This window comes from Zootoca vivipara, chromosome 14 (genome assembly GCF_965207765.1).
Source record: "Zootoca vivipara chromosome 14, rZooViv2.hap1.1, whole genome shotgun sequence".
NCBI classification, from domain to species: Eukaryota; Metazoa; Chordata; class Lepidosauria; order Squamata; family Lacertidae; genus Zootoca; species Zootoca vivipara.
The window spans coordinates 34,408,784-34,431,461 of record NC_142597.1 but is presented as its reverse complement, the minus strand read 5'-3'; the positions used below and the strand labels follow the sequence as shown (position 1 = coordinate 34,431,461).

At 47.0% G+C, this 22,678-nt stretch overlaps 1 long non-coding RNA gene across 2 annotated transcripts; it reads left to right on the top strand.

Annotated features, from left to right (window-relative positions):
* The first annotated feature begins 1,183 nt into the window (after positions 1–1,183).
* LOC132593245 (uncharacterized) lies at positions 1,184–14,347 on the top strand. Of its 2 annotated transcripts, none has more exons than XR_015947009.1 (3): positions 1,184–1,324; positions 5,206–5,690; positions 7,927–14,347. It is a non-coding gene; the product is annotated as an uncharacterized LOC132593245 (long non-coding RNA). The 2 variants fall into 2 exon arrangements; XR_009558606.2 differs by lacking the exon at positions 1,184–1,324 and adding an exon at positions 3,095–3,328.
* Positions 14,348–22,678: the final 8,331 nt, after the last annotated feature.

Below are 22,678 nucleotides of genomic sequence, written 5' to 3'. Positions count from 1 at the left end.
CATTATACAACAGGCCACTAGGTGTCACTAGATTGTTTTGAGAAGAAGAAAAGTCTCTTGTATCATTAAAAACAAACAAAAAACAAAAAACCAGTTGCAGTCTACAAATATATTTGATTTAAAACTATTTGGGCACAGTATGCATCTTTATTCTTCCACTCCCCCACTTTTCATTGCATTAACTCAGAAATTTAGGAACAAATGCATAAAAAGTTCAAAAAATACTATGACATCTTAGGGACTAGCGGAATGAGAATCCCATAAGGTATCACTGCTAAGTACTGCTTTCATCGGGCATGTGGCCCACGAAGGCAGTGGAGGTGTAGGGAATCCCCTAATAGTAACTGCCCCGCTTTCATTAACATAGCTCTAAAACTCTGAATATTCACCAGCCATGCGAAGCGCTGTCAACATTTCCATGCAACTGACAGTTTCCTCATTTTGCATACCGGGTGTTGACTGGGAGCCCACGCAGAACCACATAAAAGCCACAGTAAGTGGAAGTGCTGTGAAATTTCAGGCTCCTCAGTCGTACATGGCCAACAACCCTTGCATAAATAACCACTGAACAGGCTTAACCACATATTTCTGGAAAACCCATCTAGACTGGAGGGGTCTTGCGGGTATATTCTGCAGCACATCACTGACCCAATAATGATGCGTTAGTGGAGATTTTTTACTGCACCATCCACGTATCATTCTGAGCTTTTAGTTGCTCTGTGATTTTCCCCAAATATTAGGCCAAATTCACACTACCACTATAAACATCCATGGCTAACCCAAAAGAATTCTGGGAGCTGTCGTTTGTGATACGTTGGTGCTGAGCATTGTTAGGGGACCCCATATTCCTCTCACTGAGCTACAATTTCCAGGGTGGTTTTACAATCAATCCCCATTTGAAGGGAGCTTTGGAAAATGCAGTTCTCCAAGGGAGATTATAGGGCTTCCCCCAACAACTCTCTGCACCTTTTTAACTGTGGGATGCAAAGGATTAAGTGCAGTCAAGTCACAACAATCCCTAGAGAGTCCACTTGGAGGACTGTGGAGGAACACATGACTAGCTTGTTTTCCTGTTCCTCCACATGCAAATGAGTTGGGGAAGCGGCAGATAAATTCACTAGCGAGAAGCCATTTCCCTCTCTTGGTCCAGACCTCTTGGACTACACACATCTAAGAAGCAACATCTTAGTGAGTCTCCCTCTAGGCTTCCAGCCCAGAGAGAGATGAGATGGAGTCTCACTTCCTATAAGTGAACTTCACATGTATATATCACTTTTTACCTAAGCAAGTCTACCTCTTGAGTGTGCTGTACCTCGAGATGCTTGTAAGTAAACATCTTTGATACTTTTAAGAGCATTGTGTCGTGTCTTTTCTTTTAAGATGGAAAAAGGGGGAAATACCTGGAAGATACACTTTATTTTACAGCCTTAAATCAAGCCTGCGCAAACGCTTTTCTGCTGTGTATTTTGCAAAAGGGGAATGTTTTTACTCTGCTAAAATTTGGTGCTTGCTAGCGCAAGCGGGGATAGGATATATTAAACAATATCTCCTCATCCACATCCCTGAACATTCCCACATTAACAAGGCACAGCTCCCAACCATTTAAAGTGGTTTCATCATGCTTTAAATGTACAGTGCAAAAGTGGCATTGTTCCCATTGCGGGGGCACTCTTGCGTTATCGTGCAACAAAAGTAGGACCAAAAAATACCCCAACCCTGGGAGATTTGGGGTGTGAAAAGTTACCAGATTTCAGCAGGAAACTACATGGCAGGCACTGATTGGAATTTTGCAGGGCCAAGTAGGATTGAAAGGAGGGTCGCATATTGCACAAATTGAAAAGACACCTGTGATGGGCCAGGAACTCCACATTCCTGAAAAGCATGCCAGAGCACCATATTTGGTTTTACATGAAGGTCCCTCTACAACTTGTTTCTTGGGGTGTATTAGCTAGATGGGAATGGGTAATTACCGTGTTTCCCCTTTTTTAATACGTAGTCAGAAAGTAAGCCATGGCAGCATTTTTTAGCATTAGTGAAACATAAGACACCCCCCGAAAATAAGGCATACCTCCATGCCGTGTAGAACGAGACCGTCGAGCGCCCCAGCCAGCCAGTGGGACCCAGCCAGCCAGAGGGGCCTGGAACCGGCTGCTGCTGCAGCAGCGAACGCCTGGAGCGCCCGCGCCAGCAGCCTGGCCTCTCTTTTTTTTGCCTGCCCGAGGCAGCCTGCCGCCCCGCCACCGGAACCGGCGGCTGCAGAGCAGAGCGCTCCGCAGCGCCGGGCAGAGCGCAGTGGCTTGGCCTCTTTTTTTTCCTTTTTTGCCTGCCGCCCCGCCACCGAAACCGGCAGCTGCAGAGCGGAGCGCTCCGCAGCGCCGAGCGCTCGGAACGCCCTGCAGCGCCAGGCGGAGGGCAGCGGCCTGGCCTCTTTAATCTTTTTTTTTGCCGGCCACCCCGCCACCGGAACCGGCGGCTGCAGAGCGAAGCGCTCCGCAGCGCCGAGCACTTGGAGCACCCTGCAGCGCTGGAGGGAGCGGAGCGGCCTGGCCTCTTCTTCTTCCTTTTTTTTGCCTGCCACCTCGCCACCGGAACCGGCCTGCTGCCTTGGTGCTTGGAACCGGCTGCTGCAGCAGCACCGCACAGAGCGCCCAGCAGCACCCCGAGCCAGCTGCCTGGCCCCTCCGAGGAGGCCTTAAGGTACAAGACATCCCCTGAAAATAAGACACCGTGGGGTTTTTTGAGTAAAAAAAAGAATAAGACGGTGTCTTAAAAAGGGGGAAACACGGTACTTCCTACTAGGTTTCATAAATGTAACTTTTGCACTGTCCAAAATGGGGAAGTTTAAATTGACCAGGCTCCTTTTAAATTAAAGATAATAATACAGGCATTCGGTGGAGATGTATGCTGGACTGAATAGCTCTTTTTTAAAACAAGAAACTGTGCTATAAACATGTCTAGTTTGGTCCAGAGATACCCAACAGCATATAATATAACACAATATTGCATTTATTTATTTATTTATTTATTTATTTATTGCATTTATTTATCTAGGGGTCTTAGTGGAACACAAGCTTAAAACGAGTCAACTGTGATGCAGCAGCAAAAAAGGCTAATGTAATTCTAGGGTGAACCAACGGAAGTATAGTGTCCAGATCTTGGGTACCACTCTAACCTGCCTTGGTCAGACCCCACCTGTAGTCCTGAGCCCAGTTCTGGGCAGCCCAATTCAAGAAGGATATGGAGAAACTGGAAGGCGTACAGAGGAGGGCAACCTTGACGATCAAGGGTCAGGAAACCAAGCCTTATGAGGAACAGTTGAAGAAGCTGGGTATGTTTAGCCTGAAAAAAGAGGAGACTGGAGGGAGATATGATAGCCATCTTCAAATATCTTAAGGGCTGTCACGTGGAAGATGGAGCAAGTTTGTTTTCTCCTGCTCTGGATAGCAGGACTCAAACCAAGGTCATGGCCTCTCATTCATGCATAGCTGCCAAGTTATCCCTTTTTTAAAGGGATTTTCCCTTATGCTGAATAGGCTTCCTCGCGAGAAAAGGGAAAACTTGGCAGCTATGCATTCATGGGAGGTTTTAAAGCAGAGGTTGGATGGCCATCTGCCATGGATGCTTTAGTTGAGATTCCTGCATTGCAGGGGCTTGCACTAGATGGCCCCTGGGGTCCCTTCCAACTCTCATGAGTCTATTTATGACTATATTTATAGTCTGCTTCTCCCACAAGCAGCTCAAGATAGTTTGCATGGTCCTTCCCCCATTTTATCCTTAAAACAACCATCCTGCAAGGTAGATTGGGTCCTCCCTAACCAGAGGGCACGTGTTGTGGTGTGACCTGGCAACCAGACACTGTGTTGTGGGTGGGAACATTTGGGTGGCCACAACACCCTATTGGAGGTCCCTCGATGCTGGGTGCAATCAGACCAATGGGATGCCAGCAAATTAGTATCGAGGGACCTCTATTTAAGCCCTGTACGTGTCCCTGAGCTTCTTCTTTGGGGCCAGTGCATCGGAACACCTGCCCACCTCTCCCTATATTTAGGGCTTGCACGCATGACATTGCTATGCCGTCATGTGTCGTCTGTCGTTGGGACAGGGGCACGGCAGGAATTTTCCCCACTTGGCAGATTGGCTGGTGCCATTTGGGTTTCGCCCGCCGCGTAGCAAATCGTCACAACTTGTAAGGTTGCGGATAGGCTCTGGTTCAGGTGATGGGGGTGGCAGAGCGGTCTGGCCATCCCTATGCGATGGGTATTCTATTAAAGGAATCCAGGGACTCTTGGATGGTCTTCCCTGAGAGGGGGTGTGCCCGGAGCCAGAATCCAGTGGGGCATCTGGCTGGTGGACTGGTTTGACCCCGCCTTCCACTATGCCGGGTATTTACCCAAGGCTGACCTATGGTGTGCCCTGGGTCAGCGCTGCCTGCAAGGGTGCAGGGAGCTAGTCGAACCAGAGCCTATGCAACCACTCACTTGATTGTAATCAATAAAGTTGTGGCCTAAATTCTGCCAAAAACCAAACCTAACATTTGAGTCTTGTCTGAATTTATTTGGGGAAGGTTAAAGGGTCTACACACGCAACTTAGACAGAGATGGTGACTGGCCCAAGGTCCCCCAGCGAGCTTCTTGGCTGAGTGGGGATGTGAACTCTGGTCTCCTGGGTCCTTGTCCAACACTCAAACCACAGCACCTGGCTCTTGGGTGGGCCCCACTTGTATCTGCTATCCAAACATACAAGCTGAGTATCGACTGAGCTCATCTGCGACACCTCATCAGTATCCACAAAAGCAAGCACTGATGTTTCCGCTCCCCTTCTGCCCCCCCCCCCATCCTGTTTCTTGTGAGCTGGCTGCAGAACCTCCAGTGACTTCTCTGCTACATCCCTGCTCCCAAATATTTCTCTCCAAACCTTGCCCAAGCCTGCAGGGAAAGGTCTATCATCAAGTATGGAATCACCTTCAGGCAAGCCCCCCCGATGGACAGCCAGTGCCCCATTAAAGAAACATGTTTACCTTCTAGCTACACCGAGATTTAGTTATTTACCCACATGCCACAATAGCGTTCTGTCCAAAGCCATTGTGTAACATGATGACTGATTCCATAACCTTGGAAGGGATTTCCAGATTCTGTTGCAATGTCAATATGAGAGTTTCCTCCCCGCAATGACAAAACCGCCTCTTGTTTATTCTCTCCACTCCAGGGCGAAAGGTGGGTCATAAGATAGAAATGTTCCAAGCTCCTCAAGGCTAAACTAATCATTAAGAGGAGAAGACAGAGAATGAGTGTCTAGAGGAGGAATACAGTGGTACCTTGGTTCTCAAAGGCCTTGGTTCTCAAACGCTTTGGTTCTCAAACTCCAGAAACCCAGAAGTAAGTGTTCCGGTTTTCAAACGTTTTCCGGAAGCCGAACATCTGATGCAGCTATCGGCTATTGTTTCCTGGGCACCTGCACCAACCAGAAGCTGTGCCTTGGTTTTTGATCATTTCGGAAGTCAAATGGATTTCTGGAACAGATTAAGTTTGGCACTTTTATTTTTGCTATTTATTTTGCGTTTTTGTGGTTTTTTCGGTTAATTTGTTTTTTTGTGACTGTGTGGAACCCAGTTCAGCTACTGATTGATTGATTGTGTGACTGCGAAAATGGATAAAAGCCCCCCATCCAAACAATGACTATCATCAGTGCAGGTAAGAAAATAATAATAATCTTAATTTTTATCATCTACAATACTGTCTTTTTTTTATAGTACAGTACATTGATTATCGCTTTCATTTTATGGATCAGTGGTCTTGTTAGATAGTAAAATCCATGTTAAATTGCTATTTTAGGCGTTGTTTTTAAAAGTCTGGAACGAATTAATTCATTTTGCATTACTTTCTATGGGAAAGTTACAGGTAGGTAGCCGTGTTGGTCTGACGTAGTCGAAACAAAATAAAAAAAATCATTCCAGCAGCACCTTAGAGACCAACTAAGTTTGTCATAGGTATGAGCTTTCGTGTGCAGGCACACTTCTTCATATACGTAGGTATCTGAAGAAGTGTGCATGCACACGAAAGCTCATACCTATGACAAAATTAGTTGGTCTCTAAGGTGCTGCTGGTATGAATTTTTTTATTTTGTTTTCTATGGGAAAGTGCGCCTTGATTTTGGAATGGACTTCCAGAATGGATTAAGTTTGAGAACCAAGGTACCACTGTACAGTCTTTTTCCTACCTGCCAGCTTAATCTACTCAGGCCAGAGAGCAGCACCAAAAGATGTACATTTTTTGGTCCCACGCTCTGGCGAGAGTCAGTTGGCTCCCACCAGAGCACGGGACCTAAAGGTGTGTGTTTTGGGTGCCGCGCTCTCACCTTCTGCTTGCGTACCATTCCTTCCTCTTCCTCCCCCCCGGAAGCCGCACTGGCTTCTGGAAGTACAGAAGAGATATGTGGACAAAGGGAGGCAGGCAAAGGTGCATAAGTGTCCCATCAGTGGGATGGTATGGGCAGAGTGGGGAGCCCCAAGGGAGGGAGGAGGGAGCCGAGAGCTGAAAGGGGGCGGGGCTGAGTGAGATGGGCAGGGGTTCCATCAAGGTCATGTCCCAACTTGCTTCACTGGGGCATGGGAAGATATGGCCTGCCAATAAATATATGGCACGTGTCTTCTGTTTTGAATGCCTGCTGAAAACCTTCCTACTCCATCAGGCAATTCAGAACACATCTGTCCATAATAGATACCCGATTTCAGAAAAACCAAATGTATAGGACTAGGCGGTGAAGCTTTCCTTTAATGAAGTCCAGTTGCAAAGCAAGCTGGCTCCCCCTTTCTCACCCCGCTTAACAAAGAACCAGACAACAGACTGAGAAGTAAGTTTAAAGTATTATTTACTTACAGTCATGCGTTAATTTTCAGCAGCAGCAGCAGCAGCAAAATAAATGCAGGCAAAAGACTTCTATCTACAGTATAGGCAGCCTCAGGCATATGCCTGATGCTGGAGCAGTTGGATCTGCGTGTGCTCCCATTGCTGGTGGTGGAAGAGAAAAGAGAGAGCAGGAAGGAACAGAAAAACTACTTCGATTCCTCCTGCCCAAGAGAGGAGGGGAAATGACATCACATAAAATCCGCTCTAGCAATTACATCTTTGGGTCTGCCTATCAGCAATGTGGCTCTGTAGTCTTCTCCCTTCCCATGCTAACCCGCAATAATATGCATTGTTAGATTTGACTGCAAATCCATAGCTGCCAAGTTATCCCTTTTTTACAGGGATTTTCCCTCATGCTGAATAGGCTTCCTCGCGAGAAAAGGGAAAACTTGGCAGCTATGCAAATCTCCTACATTGGTCAAAGGGGTGTGTGTTGGACCTTCCTAATTCCTAAAGGCCTTGAGGCCTTGAGTACAGTGGTACCTCAGGTTACAAACGCTTCAGGTTACAAACTCCGCTAACCCAGAAATAGTACCTCAGGTTAAGAACTTTGCTTCAGGGTGAGAACAGAAATCGCGCACTAGGCCCCATTAGCTAAAGTGGTGCTTCTCTGAAGTCTCTCAGCCCCACTCACCTCACAGAGTGTTTGTTGTGGGGGAGGAAGGGAAAGGAGAATGTTAGCCGCTTTGAGACTCCTTCGGGTAGTGATAAAGCGGGATATCAAATCCAAACTCCTCCTCCTCCTCCTCCTCCTCCTCCTCCTCCTCCTCCTCCTCCTCCTCCTCCTCTTCTTCTTCTTCTTCAGGTTAAAAACAGTTTCAGTTAAGAACGGACCTCTGGAACGAATTAAGTTCTTAACCAGAGGTACCACTGTATATCCATACCTTCTGTGAGGTCCCTGGTTGAAGCCTCCCTAATAAGTGGATCTGAATGGGGTCTCATGATGATTACATACAGATGCCTGTGCTTTTGACACCTTATGGGATGACAGGGTTTCTTTTTCTCTCCTTTTTTTTACTAGTTTCAAGCTCTTCTCTCCCACCCACCCACCCACCCACCCACCCAAAACCAGGATCCCACAGCTGTTATCAATATGAGGGGTGCAGCGTGACCAAAAGCAGAGAGTTCGCTTGTGTGGGAAAGGAGAGAAACTGACTTGTCACTCGTAAGCTGTCTCTCTTCTTTCCATCTGCCAGACAGCAAACAATCCCAAATGTTCAACAAGATGGAAAGTACAAACGGGTAACTATGACGAGGGTGATGGTTTGCAGGTATTGGCATTCCCCGGATGCAGACCGCATGGCTAGAGCACGGGGACTTCGTATTCTTCATTCCTGATATTAGGTGTGACACTCGGATCGTGCTGGGCAGATTCTGAAGGAGCCGTTGCTTTGCGGAGAGCAGGTGCTTTGTGTACAGAAGGTTTTTGCCTCCTCAGTAGCTCCGCGGAAAAGAACAGCAGGGAGCGAGGCTTGAAAAGAGCTGTGCTTGACTTCTCGGGCAACCGCTGCCAGTCAGAACAGATACTTCGGGGTCAAGAGGTTCTGCTGCTGAAACCTTCCTGAAAGAAAGCAGGAACTGTTCAAGAGCGAGGCCATTGGAAACAAATGGCACCTTATAAGAACACAGGAAACTGCCTGGTATTGACTCGGGAGGAAGAACGCACAGCGATATGGTTCGTTGGCAACGGGGCATCAACAACAAGAAGTCAATTTTCAGAACTTGGGTCTTTTTGTTGTTTACGCAATACAATACTGCGTGATTCAGATCAGTATCGTCTACACTGACTGGCAGAACTCTCAAAGGTTTCAGGCAGCGACTCTCTCCCAGCCCTGCCTAGAGATGCCAGGGATTGAACCTGGGACCTTCTGCATGCAAAGCAGATACTCTGCCCCCTCTCCCCAGTGAATCATGTGTGTTCCATATGCCTTGTGTGAGCAAGTACTTTCTTTTGTCTCATGGAACTTTCGCCCATTTATTTCACCAGGAAGCCTTGAATTCTAATCTTGGTGGAGTTTCTAGGCCGGAGGAGACAATTGCTTTTAAAGGGGGGGGGTTTAAAACCCCGCAGTGGTTAACAAGCTCGGATCCTTTCTGGCATTAAAATGTATACGTCAGATGCACGCTCTTTCTTCAAAGTTCAGTTCCACCTAATTCTTCCTCCACGTTTTGCTGCTATGTTTAATTAAAGGTAGCTTTACCTGTTTACAGTATATGTTCACCATTCAGCTTATTTCCCCCTGCTTCTAAACCAGGCATCCCCAAACTGCGGCCCTCCAGTTGTTTTGGCCTACAACTCCCATGATCCCTAGCTAACAGGACCAGTGGTCGGGGAAGATGGGAATTGTAGTCCAAAACATCTGGAGGGCCGAAGTTTGGGGGTGCCTGTTCTAAACAAGGAAACTTGGATTGGGGCAGGGGGAGTTGGAAAATAGCTCTAGGGGTTGCAGAGAGATTTTGATGATGAGATGGAGACTAGCCAATCAGTGCTACCCACCTCCAGTAATTGCTGCAACCTTGTACATGTCTTTATTTTCAAAGGACAGCATACAGAAAAAAATATTGAATGCAATGAGACTGCACAACCCAAGGCCAGCCCTATCATGAGTCACATTGGGGCGCTTGTTATCTTGGGCAGCAGTTTGGAAAGGCAGTGTGATAAGATATACATTCCAAGTACTGTATACAAATCAGTTCAATCTATACAATCCATTTCACCATACATTCTTACTAGAATACATAAGACTTCCCGTCACCCCCTGTGTGTTTACGATTTCTATTATCAGTTGTACTTATAATTATTACTTTGTTCTTTTTATGTTATCTTATAATTTCTTACGCCTTTTCACATCTCTTTACCTTATTTTTTTGTTGTTGTTATTTTACATAGAAGTCATTCAAACGCTACCATAGATGCCACGCCACTATTGTATTTTTCTAAATATTTCTTAAACATGTCCATAGCTGCCAAGTTATCCCTTTTTTTAAAGGGAAATTCCCTTATGCTGAATAGGCTTCCTCGTGAGAAAAGGGAAAACTTGGCAGCTATGCATGTCCCATTTTTGAATAAATCTCTGCTTTGTATTGCCCCTCATCTTGTTTGTCATTTGTGCCATTTTGGCGTAGTCTAGTAATTTATTCTGCCAATCTAATTTTGTTGGAACCCTCTCCCCGTTCCAGTTCATTGCAATCAGCATTCTTGCAGCAGCAGTTGCGTACAAGAAAATTTCTTTTCCATTCTTTTCCATTCACTGCTGCCTTCCCACAGCCCACCAGAACTAGTGTCCCCCCTTGCCAGCTGCTCCAATGTCACTCAAGCTCGTTACTGGAAGCAGACCGCCTGGGCACTTTGGCAAAGTTGCAGCTGCCAGCCATTCAGGTTGCATGGCACCCCAAAATGCACATTTTGGGGTGCTGTGCAAGAATGCTGCCCCCCAAAAGTACAGTGATCTTGTGTGCCCCCCACAAATGCATATTTTGGTCCCATGCCCGCCAAAAGTAGAGTCTGAAATCACGCAAGACTGAAGTGGCCATTTTGGCCACTGTCCCCTTGCGAGAAAAAAACGGGATGTTCCATTTTTTTCCTGGGGCAGTTGACACATATGGCAATCCACAGAGTGACTTAGCAGCCAACCAGAGAATTCTTGGAACATCTTATGTTAAATCTTAAAACGCTGGTCCAGGCAGGAAGGGGAGTGAAATATACTCGGAGTCGAGAGTGAATTTCATGCTCTTTATTCAGCTTGTAGTAGCAAAAGAAGAATGGCTCTTTCCCCAAAACGTCTGCTATATATACATTATTTACACAATGGGCCTTGCGTGATTGGCTACTTCAGGGCTGCTCCTGTAGGCCAATCAGGTTGCGGATTCAATTCCGCCAGGAGCCTGATTAGCTGCTCCTGCAGGCCAATCAGGTTGCTGACTCGCTTCATCCAGGAGCCTGATTGGCTGCTCCTGCAGGCTAATCAGGTTGCTGATTCACTTCCACCTGGAGCTGGATTGGGTGGCTCCTGCAGACCAATCAGACTGCTGCATTCTGGATCCTATTGTTCTAGGATTCAGCTCAGTACATAACAGGGAGGCAGTTTCCCATCCTCACAAGGACCAGCCAATCAGCTGCAAACAGGAAGAAGCGCTTGCTCCCAATAAGGCCGATCGTGCCCAGAAGGTTGTACAGTGCTACCTCGACTTACGAATGACTCGACTTACAAATGTTTCGACTTACGAACGGAGCTCCGTCCGCCATCTTGGATGCGGTTTAGATAGGATTTTTTCGGCTTACGAATTTTTAGATAGGGTTGCTTCGACTTACGAATTTTTTCTCCCAATGCATTCCTATGGGATTCGACTTACGAATTTTTTCGACTTACGGATGTCCGTTCGGAACGCATTAAATTCGTAAGTCGAGGTACCACTGTTCATCCAGACAATGCATTCATATCTCAATCCAGGGATGTACCACAGAGCAACCGCAGGTTCCCCCAGAAAAGGCTGGCAGGGGGAAAAAAGAGGCATGAAAATTGCTGCTTTGAACCCACTTGCAAAAATATAAGTAAATAAGCCAATAATGATTCGAGAGAACCAGTGGTGACAGTAATAGCCCTCTTTTGTTTTTTAAATGCTGCTTGTTTTCCCCAGGCTCCTCACTCATAGCAGAAGAGAGACTCACTCCCAATTACAGTCTCCAAAGGTTGCGCAGTCAGCCGCTGTTCCGAGCAAGGAGTTGATGGAATTGCTGTGAAGTTTGGCTTGGCGCTCAGAAATTAAAAGCACAGCAGCTCTTGAGGTTACGTCTCCACAGGAGAAATTTAGGGTGATATATTGCAGCAAGTTAGTACAGCCAACACTTTCGGTGGTCCCTTTCGATGTCTGTGGCCAGTTGAAATTTGCATTTTGCCCCACCGCCCTCTCTCTTTCTTACTTTATTGACTGACGGACTGGTTGCATTTATATCCCACCTTTTTCTCCGAGGAGTCCCAAGTGGCATATGTGGTTCTCGTACCCTCCAAGTGTCCCTATTTTTCAGGGACAGTCTCAGAATTACAAAAGCCATCCTGGCTTCTGATTTGGAATGTCCCTATTTCCCTTGCCATTACCACCACCACACTGAGCTTGGGGAGGAGGAAGAGCTGGCGCTTGTCCCGAGTGACGTTGGCAGCAGCGGTGGTGGCTGCGAGGGAGCACCCCATTGCCTCTTTCTGGCCTCTTCATGCCTTCATCATGGTCCCTCTGTGGCCGCCGCTGCTGCTGCTGCCACCCTCCTCCTTAGGGCAGCTCATAGTGGCTACTGGAAAGCAGGCAGCCTTACACTGCAATTCTAAGCATTTTTACTCAGAACTAAGCCCCACTGAGTTCAATAGGATTTACTCTCTGGTATGTTCCTGATCATTCTCGTTAGAGGTAGGTAGCCGTGTTGGTCTGACGCAGTCAAAATAAAAATAAAAAATCCTTCCAGTAGCACCTTAGAGACCAACTAAGTTTGTCATAGGTATGAGCTTTCGTGTGCATGCACACTTCTTCAGATACACTGAAACAGAAGTAACCAGACCCTTATGTATAGTCAGAGGGTGGTGGGGGTGATGGGAATGGGTGATGGGCTGATAGGAATGGTAAACCTGTTGATGACTGTTAAAGACTGTTAATGACTGCAATTGGTCTCGTTGTTGTTGTTGTTGTTGTTGTTGTTGTTGTTGTTGTTGTTGTTGTTGCTGCTGCTGCTGCTGCTGCTGCTACTCTCCTCCTCCTCCTCCTCCTTTTTCTTATTGTTATTTCCTGCCTTTTTTCCTGACAGCAACTCAAGGCAGCTAAAATTCAGAGGGAGAGGGTGGTGCTGTGGTCTAAACCACTGAGCCTCTTGGGCTTGCTGATCAGAAGGTTGGCAGTTTTAATCCCCTTTATGGGGTGAGCTCCCGTTGCTCTGTCCTAGCTCCTGCCAACCTAGCAGTTCGAAGGCACACCAGTGCAAATAGATAAATAGGTAGCGCTGTGGCAGGAAGGTAAATGGCATTTCCGTGTGCTCTGGTTTCCGTTGCGCCAGATTTGGTTTAGTCATGCTGGCTTCATGACCTGGAAAGCTGTCCGTGGAAAAAACGCCAGCTCCCTAGGCCTGAAAGTGAGATGAGTGCTGCAACCCCATAGTCACCTTTGACTGGACTTAACCGTCTAGGGGTCCTTTACCTTTTTTTACAGCCAAAATTTTATTTCATTCCCCTTATCTGTTGAAGGCGTTGTACATTATCCTGTCCCTCGCATATTTTTTCTTTTTTCTTTACAACGTTCCTGTGAGGTAGGTTAGGCAGAGAAGAAGAAGAAGAAGAAGAAGAAGAAGAAGAAGAAGAAGAAGAAGAAGAAGAAGAAGAAGAAGAAGAAGAAGAAGAAGAAGAAGAAGAAGAGGAGGAGGAGTTTGGATTTGATATCCCGCTTTATCACTACCCTAAGGAGTCTCAAAGTGGCTAACCTTCTCCTTTGCCTTCCTCCCCCACAACAAACACTCTGTGAGGTGAGTCAGGCTGAGAGACTTCAAAGATGACAGGTGTGTACATGTGTAAGATGTCTATGTGTACGACGAGATCAAACGGGGGAGAATCTTCCTGATGCAGAATAGGATGTCCCTATTTTCATCAGAGAAATGTACTAGGTCAGGGGTAAGGCATACTTTTTGCCCCACGGGCCCAGATTTTATCTCCCCCACCCAATGGGCCAATTTTGGCAGGTGGACCGGGCATCTCACCCCTCAATCCTCTGATTTCATTCTGGTGTCAGCTGGCTGGTAGGTAGTTGATCCCACCCACCTGTCAAAAGCTGAGCTGCTGGGGTGAGGTGGGGTTCTGCTTTGCCAGTGCCTTCTGCACAGGAAACCCCTGTGATCCTCTGTTGAACTACCAACATCCACCATCCCTGGACCCTGACAATTGGCGATGCTGCCCGGGGCTGGTGGCAGTCCAACAACTGATCTAGAAGCATATGATGAGCTACAGCAGCTCCATTAATGTGTGACCCCAGAATTCTGGATCCAAAACGAATGGTAAAGTTTAGTGCTAGTTTTGTGCTGTGGACCCCATGTTTTGTGCTGTCCCCCCAAACTGACACAGCAAATCGGGGTCACAAGTTAACGCCAAAAATGTGGACGGCACCACATTGAGCCGCATAAAGGTATCCGAAGAAGTGTGCATGCACACGAAAGCTCATACTAATGACAAACTTAGTTGGTCTCTAAGGTGCTGCTGGAAGGAATTTTTTTTTATTTTGTTTCGACTACGTCAGACCAACACGGCTACCTACCTGTAGTCAAAAAAATCCAACCTTGTCCAATGGAGTGCCAAAATATTGTGCTAGTTTGATGCAGCAGCCTTGGGTGAAGCTAAGCAGGTTTGGAGCTAGTCAGGGTCTGGATGGGGAACTGTGTGGGAACTTCATGCATGTGGAGATGGACAGGAGGTAGATTAAGGTCTCTGGGCGGGGGGGGGGGGATCTGCATTTGAATTGGTGGTGAAACTCAATGGTTTAACAAGAGCATCAGCAAAGAGGATGTTAAAGGGCTGCAGTTCAATTGCATGGCACCTGATTTGCAGGCAGAAGGTTTAACATCCCCCCCATCTCCAGTTAGTGCTGGGAATGTCTGAAACCCTGCCAGTCAGTGTGTAGACAAGGCTAAAGATGGATCAGTGAAGGATCTGACTCAGTGCAAGGCTGCTTCCTAGCTGATCTATTTACTAGGACAAACATTTTCCCCTGCATACAATAACAAACACACTTTCAAATTGGCAGCCTACAGAGACAGTGTGTTCCTTGAATTCCTTATAGACATCCAAGAATACTTTGCATATGATCTGGCACCTTTTACGCAATTCCCTGCATTTATCCCATTAAGTACAATTTTTTTAAGAGGCGCAGTGTTGAGCAGCAGGCGCACGCAGCCTTCCAGTGCTTGCAAAACAGTTGGCGTCGCCGAGAGAAACGGGTATGGGATGTGCATTGAAATGATATGCATGGGATTAGATGTCTTTCTTCGTCTTCCTCTGGGGAGATCTCCCCGGCAGAGATTACTGGAAAGAAAACACTGACTTGGCTGCAGTCCAGAAAGCTTGCCAATGAACTCATGCCTCTGCCTTCCAGATGATTCAGACTTCTGCATTCCACCTTGGTAACACACCAATGTCTGCAGACGCCAATAAAAGGTAATAAAAGGTTCCTGCCCATGACAAACGAACGTTTGCCAGGCCGATCCAAATCTTGAAATCCAGAGTCCATGATGAAAGCAGCCATGCATCTGCACATGGTTCACAGAATAACTGTCTGTGCTTACCAGACACAAACTCAGCTTTCTGGTAAACCCTTGTCTGTGTTTCTGCGTCTTAGGAGAAAATGCTTTGTTGAAATTTTGTGCAGTTGTTAGGGGTCTCGCTCTTGGGGGTTCAACTCCCTCCCTAGAAATCGAATCGCAGCATGATGCAAGCGCCTAGCAAGTATGTCTCAAACCCCTGATAACCTAGCATGGGGCAAAGTGGTCAAACCTGCTCACTCTCCCTCTTTCTGAAGAAGTGTGCATGCACACGAAAGCTCATACCTATGACAAACTTAGTTGGTCTCTACAGTGCTACTGGAAGGAATTTTTTTATTATTTTTTTGTTTCTCCCTCTTTCTAATAATTCATATCCTTCCCTTCCATTCTGTCAATGTTCAGGGCTTATTAATTAACAACTAACAAATTAAATATAACAAACATTTAAATATGGGATGCGGGTGGCGCTGTGGGTTAAACCACAGAGCCTAGGGCTTGCCAATCAGGCAGTTCGAATCCCCGCAATAGGGTGAGTTCCCGTTGCCCGGTCCCAGCTCCTGCCAACCTAGCAGTTCGAAAGCACGTCAAAGTGCAAGTAGATAAATAGGTACCGCTCCAGCGGGAAGGTAAACAGCGTTTCCGTGCACTGCTCTGGTTTGCCAGAAGCGGCTTAGTCGTGCTGGCCACATGACCTGGAAGCTGTACGCCGGCTCCCTCGGCCAATAACGCGAGATGAGAGCCGCAACCCCAGAGTTGTCTCCAACTGGACCTAATGATCAGGGGTCCCTTCACCTTTAACAAATTAAATACATGTATTCATTCATTCATTCATTCATTTAGCACTCTGCCTCTCTTCTTCCAAGGAGCACAGAGTGCTGCTTTAGCCTCACAACGGCCCTGTAAGGTAGGCTAGGCTCACCTGTAAATGACCTGTAAGCTTCATTTCATTGGGGACCTGAACCTTCCGTTTCCAATGTCCAAATCAGACAGGATTGGCCACAAAGGAGGGGGGCCGGGTTATCCATTTCAAAACAGTTCCTTCGCTTAAAATACTGCACGATGAAGCAGCACGATCTGGAGGTTTATCAAAGGGGCTCCTGAGAAAACAGAGGAGCAAAGCCACCAGACGAATTGCCTGGAGAAATTCAGTCACCAAATATAGCCAAGAGAAGCCATGTGTTCTCCCCCCCCCAAAGGGTTTCTCAGATCATAACAACTACAGACGCTGGGAGGTGAAGAGAATACACATGAGCCCAACAGTGTGATCCGTTGTAGGGAGATATATCCAAAATGGAGCAAGGCGTCAGGTCAGAGGGATGTTAGATACTACACAAGCAGGGACCTGCAACAAAATTTTGCAGTGTGTGGAGTGCTCCTGTTTTGGGGTTTCAGGAAGCTAGCCACTCATGCTGCTTTCCAGAACACTGCATCCCGTTCTGTCCCCTCACTCCCCCCTCGAGTCAGCCAGTATTCTGTCCACTCAGCATGCTCAGTCCTTATGGGGCTGTTTTGATTCCGCCACAAGGGTTTCCCCTCCCATGTTTGTACAGTGGTACCTCGGGTTAAGAACTTAATTTGTTCTGGAGGTCCATTCTTAACCGGAAACTGTTCTTAACCTGAGATGCCACTTTAGCTAATGGGGCCTCCCGCTGCCGCCGCACGGTTTCTGTTCTCATCCTGAAGCAAAGTTCTTAACCCGAGGTACTATTTCTGGGTTAGCGGAGTCTGTAACCTGAAGCGTCTGTACCCTCAAGTGTCTGTAACCCGAGGTACCACTGTATATGTGGGTTTCCCCCCCCCCCCCGGAGCCAGAGTCAGGAGTAGGTTCACAAGAAAAAAAACACTGGTATCAGTGAATTTACTCTTTATAATAATAATAATTTTTTATTTATACCCCACCCTCCCCAGTTGAAACCGGGCTCAGGGCGGCTGACACCAGTAAAATTACAATAAGACATAAAGAAAGAAAACCAATTAGTTAAAATACAGGTTAAAAAAACAATTTACATTTAAAATTTTAAATGCAGCCTCATTTTTAAAAAGGCCCAAGTCAAAAACCATAAGGGAGGAAAACATAGGGGTCAGACTGAGTCCAGGCCAAAAGCCAGGCGGAACAGCTCCGTCTTGCAGGCCCTGCGGAAAGATGTCAAATCCCGCAGGGCCCTAGTCTCCTGTGAGAGAGCGTTCCACCAAGTTGGGGCCAATACTGAAAAGGCCCTATTTATTGAAAACAACAACACTAAAGCAGCAGGCCTAGTGATCCCAGCAAATCTTCCCAGTAGGTCTTGCCCCAATGAGGCGATGGTAAGGACCCTCTAAAGCTCCTCCTCCCTCAGGTCCTCCCTCAGCAGCCTAAGACTTCATCATCTTGTCTTTCATTGCTCCACCCTCTTCATTTCTCTGCATGTTCTGTGAGACCAGAGGGGAGGGGAGCGTACAGGCTTCTCCTCTCCCATTTTTATCCTCCCGACAACCCTGCGAGGGTTGTGACTGGCCCAAGGTGCTGTAAAACGGAGCGGCTGAGAAGACTGCTCTAGAGCAACTCTTGCCCATCTGGCGCCCTGCAGAGATTTTGGACTATAACTCCCATCAGCGCCAGCCATTACAATCCGAAACATGCACACAAACACCAAGGCAATGTGCAGTACACAGCCTGGCACTGAATTGCAGACAACCTATTGTTAGACAGCTGGGGCTTTGGGTATAGCCACCTCCCACAACTGGGCACCCTCCAGGTGTTTTGAACTACAGCTCCCATTGGCTGCAGCCAGCTCAAATCATCCCTGGTCTGAGCAGGCTCCCTGTTCCTTAATTGGAAGTGTATTCCTCTCCCCCTGAGCTGCTCTTTGGCACCTGGCTCTGTTTGGCAGATCTTAGGGTTTCATTATAAAGACAAAGTAGATCCAGCAAACCACCTGGTGCAATGTGTCAACGAGCTCTTAGGCTGCCGCCCACCACCTGCTGGCTGCCAGGCTAGGCTGAGGGGACAACCCCAGCAAGAGAACCTGGATCAAGTCAGCATAGACCATATCGCAAGTCAGTTTTAGTGGGGGATAAGGCCATCGTAGCCTGGTGAAATTGAGATTGGTCCCTGGAGATCCAGTTTGGTGACTGGATTGAAAGAGTGGGCTGGGTGGGGGAGCCCAGCCGTGACCCTGCTGAGACAGAGAAGTCGTGGCTGTCTGGCCACAGAATGTCCAGGATTTATTTATAAATCAGAAGGGCATGGCAAGCAGCCAGTGAGTCCTACTAGACCCTGCCGTGGGAGAGGAAGGCAGCAGGAGAGACCCCACTTTCTCCAGACCTCGAGTGGTGGCTGAAATGCAGGTGGTTTCGACACCCGCATTCAAATGGTACCTCGGGCCAGATTCCAGCTCAGATAAGGAAGGGTACATTGTTGCTGTCAACAGATGACCTTATGATATTGCACAGTATGGCTCGGATACTGGAGCATTGCATGTAACCTTCAGTACCCAGAACTGTGATCAAGCTTTCTATTAATAGCATTGTCAGAGGTGTGTGTGCTCAGGCAGATTGATGGCTGGCAAAAACATTTTTTTATTTTTTATTTTTAAGAGTGATTTAAGTGCTCGTCCTAGCATGTTCGAAGAGTTAAGGCTTCCCTTTACACTTGCCACCGGGCTACAAAACTCTTTAGAGTGGTTATGTAGCCTAGTGGCTAAATGAGCCATCGTGTACTTACCTAGAATCATAGAATCGTAGAGTTGGAAGAGACCACAAGGGCCATCCAGTCCAACCCCCTGCTGAGCAGGAAACACCATCAAAGCATTCTTGACATATGCCTGTCAAGCCTCTGCTTAAAGACCTCCAAAGAAGGAGACTCCACCACACTCCTTGGTAGCAAATTCCACTGCCGAACAGCTCTTACTGTCAGGAAGTTCTTCCTAATGTTTAGGTGGAATCTTCTTTCTTGTAGTTTGAATCCATTGCTCCGTGTCCGTTTCTCTGGTGCAGCAGAAAACAACCTTTCACCCTCCTCTATATGACATCCCTTTATATATTTGAACATGGCTATCATATCACCTCTTAACCTTCTCTTCTCCAGGCTAAACATACCCAGCTCCCTAAGCCGTTCCTCATAAGGCATCGTTTCCAGGCCTTTGACCATTTTGGTTGCCCTCTTCTGGACACGTTCCAGCTTGTCAGTATCCTTCTTGAACTGTGGTGCCCAGAACTGGACACAGTACTCCAGGTGAGGTCTTACCTCACCTTACCTGATGTAAGGTTCAGAGGATCTGGCTTCTCAGATCTGGTACCTCATCAGAGGAAGAGCAGGTCCCTCAAGCAGGTCTTCACACCATCACAGACCTGGAGGAACCACTTGATCTAGACCAGGCATAGGCAAACTCGGCCCTCCAGATTCCCATCATCCCTGACCACTGGTCCTGTTAAACTAGGGGTGATGGGAGATGTAGTCCCAAAAACATATGGAGGCCTGAGTTTGCCTAAGCCTGATCTAGACATCCCCACTTCAGCAGTGGGGCTCTCCACAGCAGTCGCCTTGGTTTCTTGCCTGCTCTTGGACACCCTCATCACTCCTAGGGCCACTGGAGCAGAAGAGATGGTGAGAGAGTCAGGAATTTCAGAGTCCAGGCAGAAGTCTCTGCCTGACAGTACATGAAGCCACTTGGGAACTTTGGACTGGGTACCCGCCATACCTTCAAATACAGTCATACCTCGGTTTAAGTACGCCTCAGTTTGAGTATTTTCAGTTTAAGTACTCCACAGACCTGTCTGGAACGGATTAATCCACTTTCCAGTACTTTCAATGGGAAAGTTCGCTTCAGGTTAAGTACACTTCAGGTTGAGTACTCCGCGGACCCGTCTGGAACGGATTAATCCACTTTCCGTTACTTTCAATGGGAAAGTTCGCTTCAGGTTAAGTACGCTTCAGGTTAAGTACGGACTTTCGGAACCAATTACACTCATACCTTGGGTTAAGTACGTTTCAGGCTGAATACTCCGTGGACCTGTCTGGAACCGATTAATCCACTTTCCGTTACTTTCAATGGGAAAGTTCGCTTCAAGTTAAGTACGTTTCAGGTTAAGTACAGACTTTCGGAACCAATTGTGTTTGTAAACCGAGGTACCACTGTAACATTACTTCCCCCAAAGAAACCTGGCGGTTTGTTAAACATGTTGGAAATTGTAGCTCTGCACACGGCAAGCGACAGTTGCCATGATTCTTTGGGGAAGCTGTGTGCTTTAAATGTATGTGTGGGGATATTGCTTTTGTTTGTTACTGCAATATGCATTTTTGGTGTGTTTTTTTATATTGTAAACCGCCATGTGTTCCACAGATGGCAAGGGTGGCGTAGAAATTAAGTACATAAAATAATCAACTGTGGTTGGCCTGCGTCCATTATTGCTAATAAATTCCTAACTCAGTCTAACCTGGCTTTCATCCAAAAATCTTAGCTAATGGATCTTCCATATTGCATTACTCACTTGCCCCAGTCGCTCCCATTTTAAACACAGTACACACCTGCCTCACCCCGACTGCCACCCTCCTCTGCCCCCACTTCATATGCTGTTATCATTCTGTTGGGGGTGGTAGGGTTTTTGTGTGGTGGGGCAGGAGAGGGAGACTAAGAAAAAAGCACATCCAAAATTCTATTATCTCCGTATTTATATAAATGACATGATTTATGGAGTTTTCCTCTGAGTTAGAATTCATTAATGACGGCTCAGGTTCAGTTCAGAACATCAAAATTCTCCCAGCGCTCACTTTGCTGAATTAGTTAGGTCAGGGGCTGCCAACCTCTTTGGGCCAGGGGGCACATTTTGAATTTTGAGTGTGAGCTGTGGGCACACGTCACAAAATGGCTGCCATGAGGGTAAAGCCTGTAGTAAGGGTGTGCCATAACCACAAAATTAGAGCAAGCACTCATTGCTGCTTCCCCTTGCCCTGGACAACCTCAGACTTGCCATAGTCAGCCAGTGGTGTCCTGCCAGTCCTGATTGTGGAGATCACACAATATTGATTCTTACCCACCCCCCTGGAACACACACAATTATGCTGTTGCTGCATAATAACAACTGGGAGTATCCCCCAGTACCAGGAAAATATACAACAGGCATCCCCAAACTGCGGCCCTCCAGATGTTTTTGCCTACAACTCCCATGATCCCTAGCTAACAGGACCAGTGGTCAGGGATGATGGAGATTGTAGTCCAAAACATCTGGAGGGCCGAAGTTTGGGGATGCCTGATATACAAGGTGTCCAAACCACACTCACATGCATTCACACAGATTAGGCACACACACACTCTCTCAGTCAATCAGTCATATACGAACTCTCTCTCTCTCTCTCTCTCTCTCTCTCTCTCTCTCTCTCTCTCTCGCACACACACACACACACACACAGAGAGAGAGAGACCACATGTACATCTCTCTTCCCGTGGGAATGTTCAGAATTTTGGGGGCGGGACAGATTTTGTGTTTGTGCACATGAAACATTCCCGGGAGGTGGCAGAGGGTAGAGCAGGCTAATTCCTCACACAGACTTATATAAAATTTGCTTGTGTTGATTTAAACGTACCAATGCAAATGTCAAAATCATTGTTGTCATTTCAATGGAAATGACATAGAGGAGAAGCCTGGGACCAGATCCCCACTGGGCTTGCTTAGTCAGCTGCCTTAGTGCTAGCTGCTGATGTGCATTTTCAGTATGCCTCCATCCTCTCCCTACATAGGCTTCTTTGGACACATCCACACCATGCATTTATTTTTAATTATTATTTTTATTTTAAGCAGATGCTGTTTACGTGCAATCTGATGTGCACGGCACATACATAAAACAAATGACCAGGTATATACGGTAAGCACACAACTTACAATAGGGCTACATTTCAGAGATCGCGCCTAAAGCCAAAATCGCACATAGTCAAAACCCATTGGGTTCAATGGCGGGAGAGGTTGCCAAAGCTATTTTCCTGGAACCCTGACACCTTTCCAATTTTTAAAATATTATTTTGCCACATGCATAAAGCTGAATGCACACAAGTTAAATGAGTGTAAATTGCGGACTTACTGTAAATGAACGCTAAGCATCCGTTTAAACCACATGGCTTCCCTCAAAGGAGCCTGGGAGCTGCAGTTTGTTAAGGGTGGTGAGAACTACCCTTAGAGTTCATTTATGTCTTTGAATCTATTTATTAAACAGGGCAGCTCAGGCATGCCTTTCTGCTCCACAACCATGAAGATTTTACTCTTAAGTGGTGCGGACACAGCTTGGTAGGAGTTGCCAGGTTGCAACTCAGATCACACAAAGATTTGTATGTGAATGAGGTGGTGAGAGGATGGGAGTCAAGGGAAACAGCCTCCATGGTTGTAGGCTGTAGTTTAGCAACTTGACGGCCGTGAAGCTCTTGGGGAGATCATTCTCTCACTAAGTGCAACCTACCCTGCACGGCTGTTGTGAAGCTGCGAAGAATGCCGAGCAACTACAAACGGCAGGAGTCTGAGGTCC